This window comes from Plecotus auritus (genome assembly GCF_963455305.1).
Source record: "Plecotus auritus genome assembly, chromosome: 8".
NCBI lineage: Eukaryota > Metazoa > Chordata > Mammalia > Chiroptera > Vespertilionidae > Plecotus > Plecotus auritus.
The window spans coordinates 17,780,073-17,796,233 of NC_137782.1; the positions used below are offsets into that span (position 1 = coordinate 17,780,073).

At 38.8% G+C, this 16,161-nt stretch overlaps 1 long non-coding RNA gene across 1 annotated transcript in view; it reads right to left on the reverse strand.

The window, feature by feature from the left end:
- Positions 1-485: 485 nt before the first annotated feature.
- The window catches only part of LOC308256309, a 40,685-nt gene continuing 25,009 nt past the window's right edge, over positions 486-16,161 (reverse strand). The window contains exons 2-3 of the long non-coding RNA XR_013961440.1: positions 4,747-4,883; positions 486-3,496 (exon numbers count right to left, since the gene is read on the reverse strand). This is a non-coding gene — a long non-coding RNA (uncharacterized lncRNA). The remainder of the gene's footprint in view (positions 3,497-4,746; positions 4,884-16,161) is intronic.

Sequence of the window (16,161 nt, forward strand, 5' to 3'; positions counted from 1 at the left end):
GATAAAGAAAAGTTGCTGTTAGCTGGATTGAAAGGAGAAGCAGGCATCAGTTCTGACTCTTGACAGGATCCCAGAGTTAGAAAATTTGGAGCCCAGAGTTAGCTCTGGTTGACTCTTACTGAAGTACAGCTTCGACCCCAGTGTGTATATGTTTGGGCAAAGGTATGGTGTTGCAGGAGAATTAGGGAGAGGAGCCTGTGGAGAGCCAGCTTGCTTCCTCTCAGATTTATGCACAGAAACACAATTATCACTAATGAAATAGAATCCCCATTCCCTTCAACTCTACCACCTTACACACTGTCTGAAAAAATACAGAATGGCAATCTAAAATCCTATAGCTGCCAAATTGCCTACCTTTCCTTCAGGATGTAACTCCCTTCCTTGAAGAAATTGATCACCATTTGATGACCATAGAATTTCTCCCTGGCTATAAAACAGACTCTGCAGTGATTATGACAGTTAAAAAAAACAATCAATATTTCAGTCCATTTGCTGAGCACTGACTATGTGCTCAGTCATTTAATTGATGTTCTGAGATGATACATGAGATAGGAGAGACCTGGTTTTCTGAGGACTGTTCTTTGAGTTCAATATTAGCTCAGCAATCTTAAATTCCAGTTGTGAGCCTATGAAAGTGCGTACATTGTTGTGTGTGATTGTATCTATTTTTGTGATATGTTTGTGTACTTTCAACAGTATTGATAAAACAAAGGCAGAACCACACTATAGAATTTATTTTATTAATAACTTCATGCAAGACATCAGTGTAAGGATTTGAATTAGAGGCACTTGTTTTGGGGATTTATTTACCTCTTTAACAAAAAGCTTCCAATGTTGTATTTTGTTTTGTTTTTGTCAGTATAATAATGTCTAATAAACTGTTGCAGATTTCTCCATCACATGCAACTATTTGGCAATGTACCAATGTATGCATTTCAGCAGAAGTGGGGGTAGTATGTTTTATAATGGCTCTATTGATAATGGCCAAAGCACTATCACCAAAACATCATATAGACCATGACGAATACACCTACTGTATACATAATGCTTATTGGATATTGCACACTGTAAGGAAAATGGCTCATAAAAATCCCAGATGTCTTTTTTGTCCTTTCCTCTTTCTCTTTTTCTCCACTGTGTTTGCTTACAGTGTCACTGTGCTATGTAAATAACTGTACTGGGGTACAGGATGGATGAATGAGCAGATGGATAGATATCCCTGTCATTTTTGTTGATAGTTCTTGGGACAATTCCCTTGAAAAAGTAGAAGTTTAGATGGTCCAATAAACAAAAAGCATGTGCCAAATTTAAAAGAAAAATGAAGATGATGGGAAACATCACATTCCCAAGGCCTAATTTGTTAGGCTCTGTGAGACAGCTCATGATATAATGGAAGATACTGGGTTGGGACTTTGAACACCTGAGTCCTTGTCCTGGATGGTTACCTACCACTGGTGTGACCTTGGGAACATTGCTTAACTTTTCTGAATTTCAAAATGCGGCATGGGGGTTGTGTTAGTCTCTAAATCCACTTGCGATTTTCACATTCTTTATTTTGGTTTGTTGATGTTATCAGGAAGCCATTCAGTGAGCACTTATTGATTTTTTAAAGGTAGTATTCTTTGTGGTGTGGAGAATATAAAAAGATAGAGGGCATTGTTCTTACTTCACTTAAAATCAAATTCATTAGATAAAACAGGGATCACAGGGTAGATAAACTGCATGAGTCCAGACAGTATAATGTGTGAGCATTGAGGTACCAGAGAGTACTGGATATAGTAGAAATCTTTATGGAAAAGAGGCTGATGAGAATTATTCAGTTGTGCCAAGTGCATGACCTCTTACAGTCTTGCAGGGGGCCTGTGAGAAGTTAGGGAGCTATATACTAGGTTCCCAGCCTCAGCTCTTAAAGCCCAACATCTCTGTGGAGTCTCACTTCTCAACAAAGTAATTATCTCTCTTCCTTTCTTCCCATACCATGTCTTTTGCTCACCCAAATACCTGATCTGTACTGATCATTTATACTATGCCATAGAGATTAGGATTTGTATGTCTAGCCTTTATTTAAAGACTATTTTTGTAGAGTTGTTTTAAGTTTACAACTAAATCAAGAGGAAGGTACAGAGATTTATTATATACCACTTTTCCCCACACATGCAAAGCCTCCCCCGTTATCAACACCATTCACAAAAATGGTACTTTTTTTCAAGGAGGAGTATACATTGGCACATCTTAATCACCAAAACTCCATAGTTTAACTTAGCATTCCCTCTTGGTGCTGTGCATTCGATGGCTGGAAAAATGTATAATGACATATATCCATCATTATAATATCATACAGAATATTTTCACTGAATTAATAATCATCGGTGTTCCACCTACTCAGCTCTTCCCCCTGACCTCCTATAAGCCAACACTAATCTTAATATTATCTTCAAAGTTTTGCCTTTCCCAGAATGTGATATAGTTTAAATCATACAGTATTTAACCTTTTTCAGATTGGATTATCTTGCTTAGTAATATACCTTGAAGGATCCTCATGTATTTTCATGGCTTGATAACTCATTTCCTTTTAGTGCTGAATAATATTCCATTCTACTTTCATGAGTCTTCATTCCCCAAAATAATAAATAGAGGCAGTACTACCCTTCAACGCCTTTTTTGTTGTTAAAAATACTGATGAGCACTATTGGAATATAGTGGTTGGCAACCAAAAGAAACTCATCTGTTGCCATAAGTGTGCAAAAACATACCCAGGTCCTACACAAATGAATGCCTCACCAGTCTTTCATGTATATAAGCCTAGACTCTAGACCTGTTTTATATTTAAACACAGTCAGCTTTAATATACACTGGCTTTTCAATAAATGCAACTACCCAGTAAATCAAAGGAAGATCCTATTTTGTTTTGTGGAGAACGTTATCAAGTGCTTTTTGTTATTTGAGCAAATGATTTCATTGATGACAATATCACTCCTGGTATTTGAATACTAACACCACATGCTTCATTAGCATAATTTATAGTTGATTCTTTCATGAAGATTATATGTAGAGTTGAAAGCAGCCAACCACTTTATTACACATCCTAGTATAGTTACACCTACATATTTAAATATCAAAATACATATTATCTTGTTTTATGTTACACATACAAGATAATATGTATTTTATTTATCTTAAAATTTATGTTTGGATACTATATTGTTTTTATTTTAATTCTGCATTCTGTAAGTTATATTATTCATGAATTTCATTTAAAGGAAGTATACTTGATGGTAGAAAATATTAGTTTTAAACAGGAGGCATTTGAGAATTTCCGCAGACTGCTCTGTAGATCCTCACAGAGGTGTTATTATCATCATCATCTTCACTTTGCAGGTTAACATAATGAAGCTCAAAGAGATTAAATGAGGTTCTTGAGGGTAGTGGACCAATAGCTCAATCCCATGTCAGTTGATACCAAGGTTTCAGTTCACTCCACTGTTCATGCTGCTTCCTAGAAAGTAATAAACAATGGAAAAATAATATCAACAGGCAGTTTATTATTAAGTTCCAACTGAGGATCACCAATAAGGACTCTAGGAGCTCAGAGAAGAGAGATACCATAAAGGTTTGAAGGGTGAGGGAAAACCTCCTGCAACCAAAGGAAATCAAATAAAGCATCCATTTCAAATATACAGGACAGGGGAACAGTTCAAAAGTAGGAAGAGGGTGTAATAAAAAATATTGAGGCAGAAATGCATGAAGCTTAAGGAAAAAAAGAATATTTCATGTCAATTGAGCCCTTCCCCATCCAAATAGTATTCCAAAGGTCCTTGAAAAGTGATCACCTTTCTACAGATAAGCGATCTAAGGAACAGTAACTCATTCAATATCTCTCAATAGAGAAAGGGTGTGGCCCTAACCGGTTTGGCTCAGTGGATAGAGCGTCAGCCTGCGGATTGAAAGGTCCCAGGTTCGATTCTGGTCAGGGGCATGTACCTTGGTTGCGGGCACATCCCCAGTAGGGGGTGTGCAGGAGGCAGCTGATGGATGTTTCTCTCATCGATGTTTCTAACTCTCTATCCCTCTCTTTTCCTCTCTGTAAAAAATCAATAAAATATATTTTTTTAAAAAAAGAGAGAAAGGGTGTGGACTCAGGAAACCTGGCTCCAGAGCCTGCGCACTCCTCACCTATGGCCAGGGCACATGCTTCTCCAACAGCTGGTGAGGTATGTGCAGATGCTCCTTGACTTACAATGGGGTGATGGCACAATAAAACCATCCTAATGTGAATATAATCCACCTTAAACATGCTCCGAACACTTACATTAGCCTATAGTTGGGCAAACTTCATCTAGCACAAAGACTATTTTATAATAAAGTGTTGCATATCTTGTGCAATTTATTATGTGCATTGCTTTACCACCACCATAAAATAGAAAAATTTTAAGTCAAACCATCACAAGTCAGGGACCATTTGTAGATATGAAAAAAATCTAGAATATAGCCTCAGTTTATCTATTGATTTATCTATCATCTATATCTATCTGTATATGTAGCTATAGATATATATATTTGCCTTCTGAATTTATTTGTGACTTCAAAATCTGTATTTGCATAATTTTAGATAGGGGAATGATTGGTTGACTTTTTAAACCATTTACCCAGCATATGCACAGGTAATAGTGCATTTACCTCTTAGATAATATTTCCATTTTAATACCAAGATAGAATAAAATGACATATCTGGGGGTCATATAGTACCTTCTTTGTTTTCTGCCTTTTATTGCCTCTCATACACCTCACAGTCCACTGGGAGATGTCACCATCTCTGGTTCCTCCCTCTCTCTTTTTCATCTCCATGGCTGGCTCTTGCATGGTACTCCCAACATGCTACTTATCTGAAAGAGGAATGCACTTACTTAAATTGCAATTCTGAGCGAGGCAGGCTGGGAGAACATGGGGAAAAGGAATACTTCAACATCCAAAAGGTCCATTTGCCAGCAGCTGTTGAACCTGAACAATCAGTGGCCCTAAAATTGCCCTAGATGGGTAAACCACTGCATTCCATGACAACTGTTCCATTGGGCAAAGGAAAGAACCCATACAAAGTTGCAGGAAAAAAATATTACTGAAGGACAAAATAAGTTGTATACCTAAGCATTTGACTTGTTATTGACTCAATTGGTAACATCCCCTACAGAGTTTCATATTTCAATTAAAAACAGAGAGAAAGAGTGAGAAGGGGGAAAGTATTAAAACTTAGGAGATTTCAAGCAATAATAGACTTGCCCTATTAGCAGGTCTAATTTTCAGAAACTTTTATCACTTCCACCATCTGTCATGGCTGTTTTTATTTCCTTTCTTTGCTTGGAACAGTTACAGGAAAGCAGTATAGAAGGCTGGCCAGGGCCAGCTGAATTGCACCTGAAGGCTGAGGCTTCACATTCAGGGCAAGCCCCAGGTGCTTAGAACTGGGCAAAGGTTTTCATCTTCAGGCTCATTATGACATGAGCTCCTTTAAAGCACAAATGCCCGCCAAGATCCAAGTACGCACATCCCATAATGAAGACAAATGTCCCCTTGAAGTAAGCTCAAACTGTGGAATGCATTTTGCTATGGAACTTTATTGTCTTCTAATTAGAGTGACATTTGGTCAGTCTCATTATATCTGGAATCAAACCAGAGACTTGGAGGTGAAAGCTCGTCGATGCACTGCCCCCACTTCCCGTTTCTGTGACGGTGGATAACATTCTTTTTTGACAGTTCTCATATCCATGGTCTGATTATAACTGGGGTTGTTAGTAGTTAAAGATGCCAGAAACAAAAGTGCTTTCTGTATTCTGAGCTGTCTTTTAAAGTGTGGTGAGTCTTTTACTCAGCTGTCTCCCCTTTTCCTGGGCAACTCAGAAGTGGATGCCAGGACGGGCTCCTTCCTAGTGCTTCTTCCTGTGGGACCACAGCTGTGAGAGTGCAGAGGTGGCAGACACTCAAGTACTGGCACCCTTTCCTCTGAGAGATGATTAGCAGGACAGAAGGAACACAAAGTATTTAATTGGCTGACCCTCCTTCTTGAGAACATAAATCACATCATTTAAGTTGTGTGGAAATAAATTTTTAAGGTCTTCCCTTGCACGTGTAATCCCTTTTTTTGTGTGTGTGTGGAATTCAAGTGTCCTAGGGTCCAGGCAATAGATCTTCAGATATACCTGGGAAGGCTAAGAAAAGAGAAATAAAGTGAGCTATGGGCACACATTACAATTGCTGGGGCTGGCAGATTGGCACCAGACTCCCAGGTTCCTCCCCTCATGGCACTTAGGTGGCAGGTGGCACCTCTGGACTCGCCCTTCATTTTATAGGATACTTTTGTCAGCAGGTCTCTAGTCTGTGAAGCTGCCTCTGCTGCAGGACCCTCACACTCCAGGATTTTGTCTTTGCCCTTGAACAGCTCTTCTTCCCTATCCCACCACCTTCCTTTCCCTCCATAATGAGTGGGATTCTTCAGTATCCAAGGTCAATCAGAAATGCACAACGCACAGTGAAAGAGAAAAAAGGATGCGGGTTACCTACCCAATTCTTAAATTTGCAGATTAGTAAACAACATCCTCTTTCATTAGTGCTCTTAGCATATTAATCTCAATTACTTTAAATTTCTGGTCTGATAACCCCAACACCACTGCCATCTCTGAGTCTGGTTCTGATGCTTGCTTTCTCTGAAAACATTTTTTGTTTGCTGTGTGTGTTTTGTTTTGTTTTTCCTTTAGTACGCCTTCTAATTTTTTATTGAAAGTTGAACATGATGTACTGGATAAAAGGAACTTTGGTAATTAGGTCTTCTGTGATGTGGTGGTTAAGAGGAGGGGGAGGCTGGGGAGGTTTGGGGGGAAGGGGGAAGGTAAGGGATAAACCGAAGGACTTGTATGCATACATATAAGCATAACCAATGGATGCAAGACACTGGGAGGGGTGTGAGGGCATGTGCCAGCGGGTAGGGGAGGCTGGGGGAAGGTCAATTGGGGAAAAAAGGAGACATATGTACTACTATTTGTAATACTTTAAACAATAAAAAAAAATAAAAAATAAAAAAGAGGAGGGGAGGGAAGAATCTATAGTCCTAGGACTAGGTCTCAGTCTCTAGTGAGCCTTTGCCTCTGGGCTGTGTCCTTCACAAGTGCTTCTCAGTTGTATCTGTTTTGTTTCTTTCCACTCCTTTAGGTGGACAAGATGGCTACAGTGGGCTGGGATGGGGTATTCCCCCCATGGTCAGAAACTGGAAATGCAATGTCTTTCAATATCATGTTGGTTTAGTCTCCCAGACCTTTCAGATTTCCTAAATTATTTTGCCTCATGTGGTTAAAAATGTCCACCCTATATGGGTGTCATTAGACTCCCCATAATGATACACTTGTATTTGTTCCTCGCTTCCTTCTGTATCGCCAGTTACAGAAGTCTTCACTCACGACCTGGAAATGACACCAGCTGTCTGTGTGCTTGAGTGAAGCAAAGCATATTTGAAAATGTGAAGAGGAGGGAAAATGCCCAGTGGGGCTCAGATTACTCTTATGTAGTGTGAGGAATTTATGTTCTGTGTTACCATCACAGTGGGCACTACCACTATCAGAGCCCTTAATCCTACAAGGTGTTAGTTATGGACTTTGGCTCTCTGGTTGTCTGTGGTTTTGTATACTTGAGTCCAAGTGTGGCAAACTTAAATGCCTATCCTGGGTCCAGGCAATATAACATAAGTCATCCAGGGCAGGTCGCGGGGTATCTTGGCCCTGATGCTCTTGAAAGAAGAGGGTAATGCTCTTCAGCTCCAGAGGCTGCTGTTGTGAAGGAAGGGAGGCCAACTCTTACCAGACCGGCAGGCTTATCAACAAAAGCTACAGCTACAGATTTTTTATGTTACATCTCTAAATTAGTTAATGATATCAACTACATTGAATGTTTTTTAATGGAGCAAAACAAAACATACCTGTAGACTAGAGTCCCTTAGCAAACTCCTATCATGTATCATCTGAAGGCACTGTCACAAAGATGGGTACTTTTCCCACTTGGACAATCAAAGAAAATGCTCTTTAAAGACCAATTTATTTCTCCACGTTGAAAATAGTTAAATCAGTTATGCTTTACTCTTAAGTATAGTACTCAAGAATGGGCTGTGTTTACCTGATCACCAATTGCACTGACAAAGAACCATGTCACTAGATCATCGTGTTCATTCTGGAGGTCTGCAAGTGTCTACTTTAAAAGTCGTAGGCAATGATTATGCTATGTATAGCTGGTTTAACATTAGAAATAAAACATGGTCCCTTATTAAATATTTTATGCATATCCATATGGTAGAATATTATATAGCTATAAAAAGGATGAAGGCAGGTTTGTTTGTTTTTAATAATCTAATATAGAGAAATATCTAAGATATAATGTCAAGTGGTAGAAAAGTAATGAATAGTAAGCATGATGAAATTTTTATTAAAATGGGAAAGAAATATATATGTTTTGGGGTTTGTAGAAATAGAAAAAAATCTCTTAAAGAACACACAGACATTGATAAAACTGTTGCCCTGGGCAGGAGCATTGGGAGGGTATAAGACAGCATAGGAGGACACCTTTTTACATTTTGTATCAATGTAACCCCTAAGTTAGGTTTGCTATATTGTCCATTATGCTAATAAAATGCAAAGGCCAGGTATAATTTTCAAAAAATATCTATCAGGGGATTCTTATGGTCACTGACTGAGTTACATACCATGGAGGTAGACACAGAAGGACACACTAGAAGCACATTCCCCTCTACCCCAACAAACTCATATATTCTAAAAAGTCAGTAAATAAATAGGAAATTAACAGTATGCAAATGTATTTCAGAAGCAAAGCTCTCCTTGGCCCAGGCAGCTTTGTTTCTAAGAAGTCAGCATCTTAAACTGTGGAGCAAATCCCAAAATGAATTTTCTTGGTCCCAAAAAAGTCTTCTGGCTGGCTTGTTGGTGAGGGAACAGAAGATCCACAATAGAAATCTCTTAGTTATTCATAAGTTCTTTCTCTTAAAAAAAAAAAAAGTTGTTGTGTTTTTGGTGTTGTTTTAAACACAAGAGTAGAGATGAACTGTGGAGCTCAGAAACCATTTTCATGCAAAACCAGGCATCTCAATATACAAATAAAGACCTTGCTGGGAACCCAGAACAGAGCAACAAAAATACTCACATCTGGTATAAATAAACAACAAGATACATTGTTTTACCCTTAATGCCCAGCTCATGAATAAGTACACACAATGGAGACAGAAATATTTAATTTTGTGTTGTAGAACATAATTAGAAATTATTAAACAAAGTCAGAACACAGTAGAGACTTCTCAAAATGCATAGGCCCCTGGTGCAATCTGGGTGTATTTGGAACCAGTTTTGTCCAACATCAATTTTTTTTTAAACAAAAACAATAAGGAAAACTACAACCATAGTATTTTATTAAATAGTTTATGAGCATCTCTCACTTTCTCTCACTTTCCCCACTTCCTTCTGGGACTTTAATTCACTGTGAGAAGATAAATATCTGCCTTTTAATGATGATCACACTGTATTAAAATGTCTCATCCTGTTACTGATAATGCATGAGATTATGAAAGATAAAAAAAAAAGTAAAAGTTCCATTTTCTCCTCCCTGCTGATGCTGTTTGTTTACCTTCGGCATTTTTTTTACTTATAAAGTAAAAGAACAGCAGCTAATTTTACTGGATTTCTTCTGTTGGTTCCACTTTAATTTCTCACAGAAAAGAAATCCCTACCAGTTATTATTTATTTACTGGAGGCCCGGAAAATTCATGCACTAGAGCGGGAGGTTCCTCAGCCCAACCTGCCCCCTCTCATAGTCCGAGAGCCCTCAGGGGTGGGAGGCAACCCGGTGATCAGGGGAAGGTGATGCCCCCATCACACCTCTGCTGCTGCCACTGCTAGCAGTGCAAGCCTCTGCCAGCCCTGGTTACCTGAGCCTCAGGCGGCCTTAGGTGGCTGGGCAGCCGCCATCCAAGGCTTGCCTGCACCTTGGGCTGGCCCTGGGAGGCTGGGCAGCCACCATCCGAGGCTTGCCTGCACCTTGGGCTGGCCCTGGGAGGCTGGGCAGCCACCATCCGAGGCTTGCCTGTGCCTTGAGCCAGACCTGGGGGCTAGGAAGCTGACATCCAAGGCTTGACTGCACCTCGGGCCAGCCCTGTGAAGCTGGGGCGCTGAGAGTTCTGGGGGACTCCAGCGGCAGGCATGCAAATTGGCCGGACCTGCCTGGGGGTGGGCCGGGCCGTGCTGGGCACCTGCTGCCCCGGTGGGGCTGAGAGGACTGGGCTCTCCCATCTTGTGGCTGTGAGAGCTGCCATCTTTGAGGGCATGACAGTCAATTAGCATATTCCCTCCTTATTAGCTGTGGGTGCCACCATCTTTGTGAGGCTGTGACGATCAATTAGCATATTTCCTCTATATTAGATAGGATTATTTTCTTCTTTTTAAAAAAAAAAATATTTTTTTTATTGATTTCAGAGAGGAAGGAAGAGGGAGAGAGAGATAGAAACATCAATGATGAGAGAGAATCACTGATTGGCTGCCTCCTGCACAGCCCCCTACTGGGGATCGAGCCCACAACCCAGGCATGTGCCCTTGACCGGAATCGAACCTGGGACCCTTCAGTCCCCAGGCCGATGCTCTATCCACTAAGCCAAACTGGCTAGGGCAGGATTCTTTTCTTTTTAAATCAACAACCCTAATTTTGTTTCATTAAGCTTGACTAGATATATCAGTATGGCTTGCTTTACTCAACCAGGATAAAATTGGGTAAAATCAAGACAATTTACTAGAGTGCATGAAAATAAAGAGATCACCCAATGTTGAGGTATGGGAGGACATCAACAGGTCACCCACCATCCCTTTTGGACTCATGTAATTGTGTGTGCTCACCAACACACATGGCCAGCACTGTTCAAAGTATCAACAGAATGATTTTTCTTCTGATTCTAATTCTTCAGGATTGCTCTGAATCTGAAGTGGGTGGGATTCCCATTAAATTTTAGAATAAGCAAATCAAGAAGAAAGGGAAAGAATAAACCAGTAGACAAGTAGAAAGTGTTCTACCACGAGACAAATTAGGCCCAATTCTCACCTATGGTTTGCCCGATAATAGAAAGTGAAAGACAGGATTTTTGTCCTCCGAGAGAATTGTCCCCTGCTCTTTTTGTCTGAATAACCTTTGGAGCTGAGAACAACATGGTAAGGATGCTGAATCTCTCCTCCTGGTTTTTTCTTCTACTCCCCTGCCAGCAACTTAACTCTTATTTGTTTTGAAAATTAGCCATTGGACAGAGTATTGGCTTTCTTGGCTATTTGTTCTGCTGACCTATGGGGAGAGCTGGAATTGGTGCTGCCAATGTACCCCTCTAACAGGGCTGTTATTGCATTATTTCTCTTTGGGGGCTTCCATGCAATTACACCAAATGTTGTTATAAATCCCACCGGAAGCCACCTCTCGGCTGAAGTCCAGAGGACACTTAGAATGTATACCACCCTCATCTTCCATTAGCATGCCTCCAGGTTCTTCCCAATATATTAGAGGAAACGCTGAATGGGGACAAGGGCTACTTGATCCAAATGGAGAGTGAGTGATTTGAGAAGAGGCCAACTTTGAGCAAAACTAACTACCATTGAAACACTTCCTTCACAACAAAGGTTGAACCCAAACCCTATTCCCCTAGCATCTGAATTAGAAGAACAATAGTCTGATTATGATTAGAAAAAAGAGCATTACATTTTATGTTCAGCCATAATTGGTATTTATGACAATTTATGTAAACAGTAATGAAGCCTATGCGATTTTTGCGGGGAAATTGCATTATGACACCAATGATCGTTACTGTTAATTTTCCTGAAGATGATGGCAATCAGCAGGCATAGTTTTATTGTAAATAGGTTAATTTAAAATTCAAACACTGCTGGTATTTCAAAATGAGTTCACATTTGATTTCTAAAAGCTTTGGCCCAGCCTTGTTCAGTGACAAGATAAAAATGCATGGATGATATATGTCAATATATAAAACTTATTCTTCAGGATCTTATGTATATAAACATAAATATATATGAATGTGTGCCTAATTACATTTTTAACAAGATATAAAAACATAAATGTATCTATCACTCTTTATTGACCATTGGTTTCTGGTTAGTTACTAAGTTAAATTGATGTTTTGACAGTCCATATTTTCAGACCGCATTAACTGGTTAAGAATTGCTTTTTCCTTTTAAGATGTATGCTTCTTAGAATTTAGATCAATCCCTGCCAACTTGTTCAAGAAAAGTGAAAGTGTCTAATTTTCACATTTTGACACATTAAAAATATAGAAGCTATCTTAATATTCTTTTTTATATACTAGTACATATGTGTGAGATCTAGATATATAAAATATATATAATAAAATGCCATCACAAAAGGATTTGGAATTAGAAAAAAATGAAGAAACATTTAAATGCTGTTCTGTTTCTACTTATTTTAAGCAATATTTAAGCAATGCCATAATATATTTTCACATCTTTTGTAACTTTAATATAAAAACTATACTAATACAAGTTACTAATTTTTATTAAAAAGTAAAATTTTGTAGACAATGACTGTGCAGTGTTGCAATATATTTTTACATACTTTATATTAGTTTCATGTGTACACCCAGTGATTAGACATTACATAACTTACTAAGTGATCATCCCAAAAAATCTCGCAACCATCTGAAACCACACATAGCTATTACAGGATTATTTACTATATTCCCTATGTTGTACTTTACAGTACCATGACTATTCTGTAACAACCAATTTGTACTTCCTAATTTCTTCACCTTTTTACCCATCCTCCAACCCCCTTCCTATCTGACAATTGCCAAAGTATAATCCGTATCTATGGGTCTGTTTATGTTCTGCTTGTTTATTATTTGCTTATTTTTAGATTCAATTATTGATAGGTATGTACTTATTGCCATTTTATTGTTCATATATTTTCTTGTCTGTGAAGTTTTTTTTTTTGTTTTTTTTTTAATCTGCCCTTTAATTCTAAATGATAGCTTTGCTGGGTAGAGTAATCTTGGTTGTAGGTCTTTCCTAATCATCACTTTAAATATTTCTTGTTCTCTTGTAGGTAATTGCTTTTCTCTTGCTATTTTTAAGAATCTCTCTTTGTCTTTAACCTTTTGCTATTTAATTATGCTGTGTCATGGGGTGGGCCTCTTGGGCTCTCTCTCTTCTGCTTCAGACACCCCCATGATCTAAATGTTGGTATGCTTGAAGTTGTCTCAGGGGCTCCTTACACTATGCTAATTTTTTCAGATTATTTTTTATTTTTGTTGTTCTGATTGGGTGTTTTTGCTTCCTTATATTCCCAATCACTGTTTTGATTATCAGCTTCACTTATTCTACTGTTGATTCCCTGTAAATTATTCTTCATTTCAGTTAGTGTATCCTTCATTTCTCACTGGTCCTTTTTTTATGCTTTTGAAGTTCTAAGTTCATTAAGCATCCTTATAACCAGTGTTTTGAACTCTGCATCTAGTATATTGCTTGTCTCCATTTTATTTAGTTATTTTTCTGGAATTTTGTTCTTTTCTTTTATTTGGGCCTTTGGGCCTTTTTTTAATTTCCTCATTTTTTTTTTTTATTCTTCAATTTCCTTATTTTTTAAAATATATTTTATTGATTTTTTACAGACAGGAAGGGAGTGGGAGAGAGCGTTAGAAACATTGATGAGAGAGAAACATCAATCAGCTGCCTGCTGCACACCCCCTACTGGGGATGTGCCTGCAACCAAGGTACATGCCCTTGACCGAATCAAACCTGGGACCCTTGAGTCCGCAGGCCAACGCTCTATCCACTGAGCCAAACTGGTTAGGGCAATTTCCTTATTTTATCCAATAATATATCTTGAAGGTAATTCTATGTCAGTATAAAAATAAATCTTTTTTTTTTTTTTGCCAGTACATTGATTTTCTCTGGGGAAAACCCACCTCCCACTCTGTTTATGTGGCTGATCACCTGAACTTATCCATTCAGGAGGTGGGCTATGACCCATATTGGGCCAATTAGTGTCACAGGAGTGGTTCAGGGGTGGATGTATGCCTCTGTCCTGGGCCAATGAAAGTCATCTCTGAGAATTCTGCTAGTTGCTATACTGATGGTCTCCCTGGTCTCCTCTCGCCCTCATGTCTAAACCTGTGAGCCTGAAACATTCCATCATTTGCAGCCGTCTTCTCCAGAGAGCAATCTGGGAATTGATGTTCTCTTACAATCTGTTTCTGTATGTCTCCCATATTTTTTTTTTCAAATTTTTATTAAGGTATTATATGTGTACATATCTTACCATTGCCCCCCACCCCCACCCCACTCCCATACCTGCCCTCACCCCCCAATGTTTTGCATCCGTTGGTTACTCTTATATGCATGCATACAAGTCCTTCAGTTGATCTCTTATTTCCCCCACCTCTCCCTAACCTTACCGCTGTAATTAGACACTCTGTTTGATGCTTTACTGCCTCTGTAACTATCTTTTGGTTCATCAGTTTATAATGTTTTTCATTATCCCTAAATGAGTGAGATCATGTGGTATTTTGCTTTCATTGACTGGCTTATTTCACTTAGCATAATGTTCTCTAATTCCATCCAGGTGTCTACAAATGGTAGTAATTCCTTCTTTTTTATGGCAGCATAGTATTCCATTGTGTAGATGTACCATAGTTTTCTGATCCAGTCATCTGCTGACGGGCACCTAGGCTGTTTCCAAATCTTAGCTATTGTAAATTGTGCTGCTATGAACATAGGGGTGCATATATCCTTTCTGATTGGTGTTTCTGGTCTCTTAGGATATATTCCTAGGAGTGGGATTACTGGGTCAAATGGGAGTTCCATTTTCAGTTTTTTGAGGAAACTCCATACTGTTCTCCACAGTGGCTGCACCAGTCTGCATTCCCACCAGCAGTGCACGAGGGTTCCTTTTTCTCCGCATCCTCGCCAACACTTGTCGTTTGTTGATTTGTTGATGATAGCCATTCTGACAGGTGTGAGATGGTATCGCATTGTCGTTTTGATTTGCATCTCTCGGATAATAAGTGACTTTGAGCATGTTTTCATGTGTCTCTTGGCCTTCCTTCTGTCTTCTTTCGAAAAGATTCTATTTAGGTCCGTTGCCCATTTTTTTATTGGATCATTTATCTTCCTTTTATTAAGTTGTATAAGCTGCCTGTAGATGTTGGAAATTAAACCTTTATCAGTGATACCATTTGCAAATATGTTCTCCCATACAGTGGGGTTTCTTGTTGTTTTGTTGATGGTTTCTTTTGCTGTGCAAAAGCTTTTTGTTTTGATGTAGTCCCATTTGTTTATTTTCTCTTTGGCTTCCATTGCCCTAGGGGCAGTATCACTGAAAAAGTTCTTTTGGCATATGTCTGAGATTTTGCTGCCTGTGGATTCCTCTAGTATTTTTATGGTTTCCCGTCTTATATTTAAGTCCTGTATCCATTTTGAGTTTATTTTTGTGTATGGTGTAAGTTGGTGATCTAGTTTCATTTTTTTTGCATGATTCTGTCCAATTTTCCCAACACCATTTATTGAAGAGACTGTCTTGACTCCATTGTATGCTCATGCCTCCTTTGTCAAATATTAATTGCGCATATTGGTTTGGGTCGATATCTGGATTCTCTATTCTATTCCATTGATCTATATGTCTGTTCTTGTGCCAGTACCAGGCTGTTTTGAGGACAGTGGCTTTGTAATACAGCTTGAAATCTGGTATTGAGATCCCTCCTACTTTATTCTTCTTTCTCAGGATTGCTGTGGCTATTCGGGGTCTTTTTTTATTCCAGATGAATTTTTGGAGAGTTCTTTCTAGGTCTGTGAAATACGCTGTTGGTATTTTAATGGGGAGTGCATTGAATCTATAGATTGCTTTGGGTAGTATGGACATTTTGATGATGTTGATTCTACCAATCCATGAACATGGTATGTTCTTCCATCTGTTTACATCTTCCTCTATCTCTTTTTTCAGTGTCCTGTAGTTTTCCGCATATAGGTCTTTTACCTCCTTGGTTAGGTTTATTCCTAAGTATCTTAATTTTTTTGGTGCGATGGAAAATGGGATTGCTTTTCTAGTCTCTCTTTCTGTAAG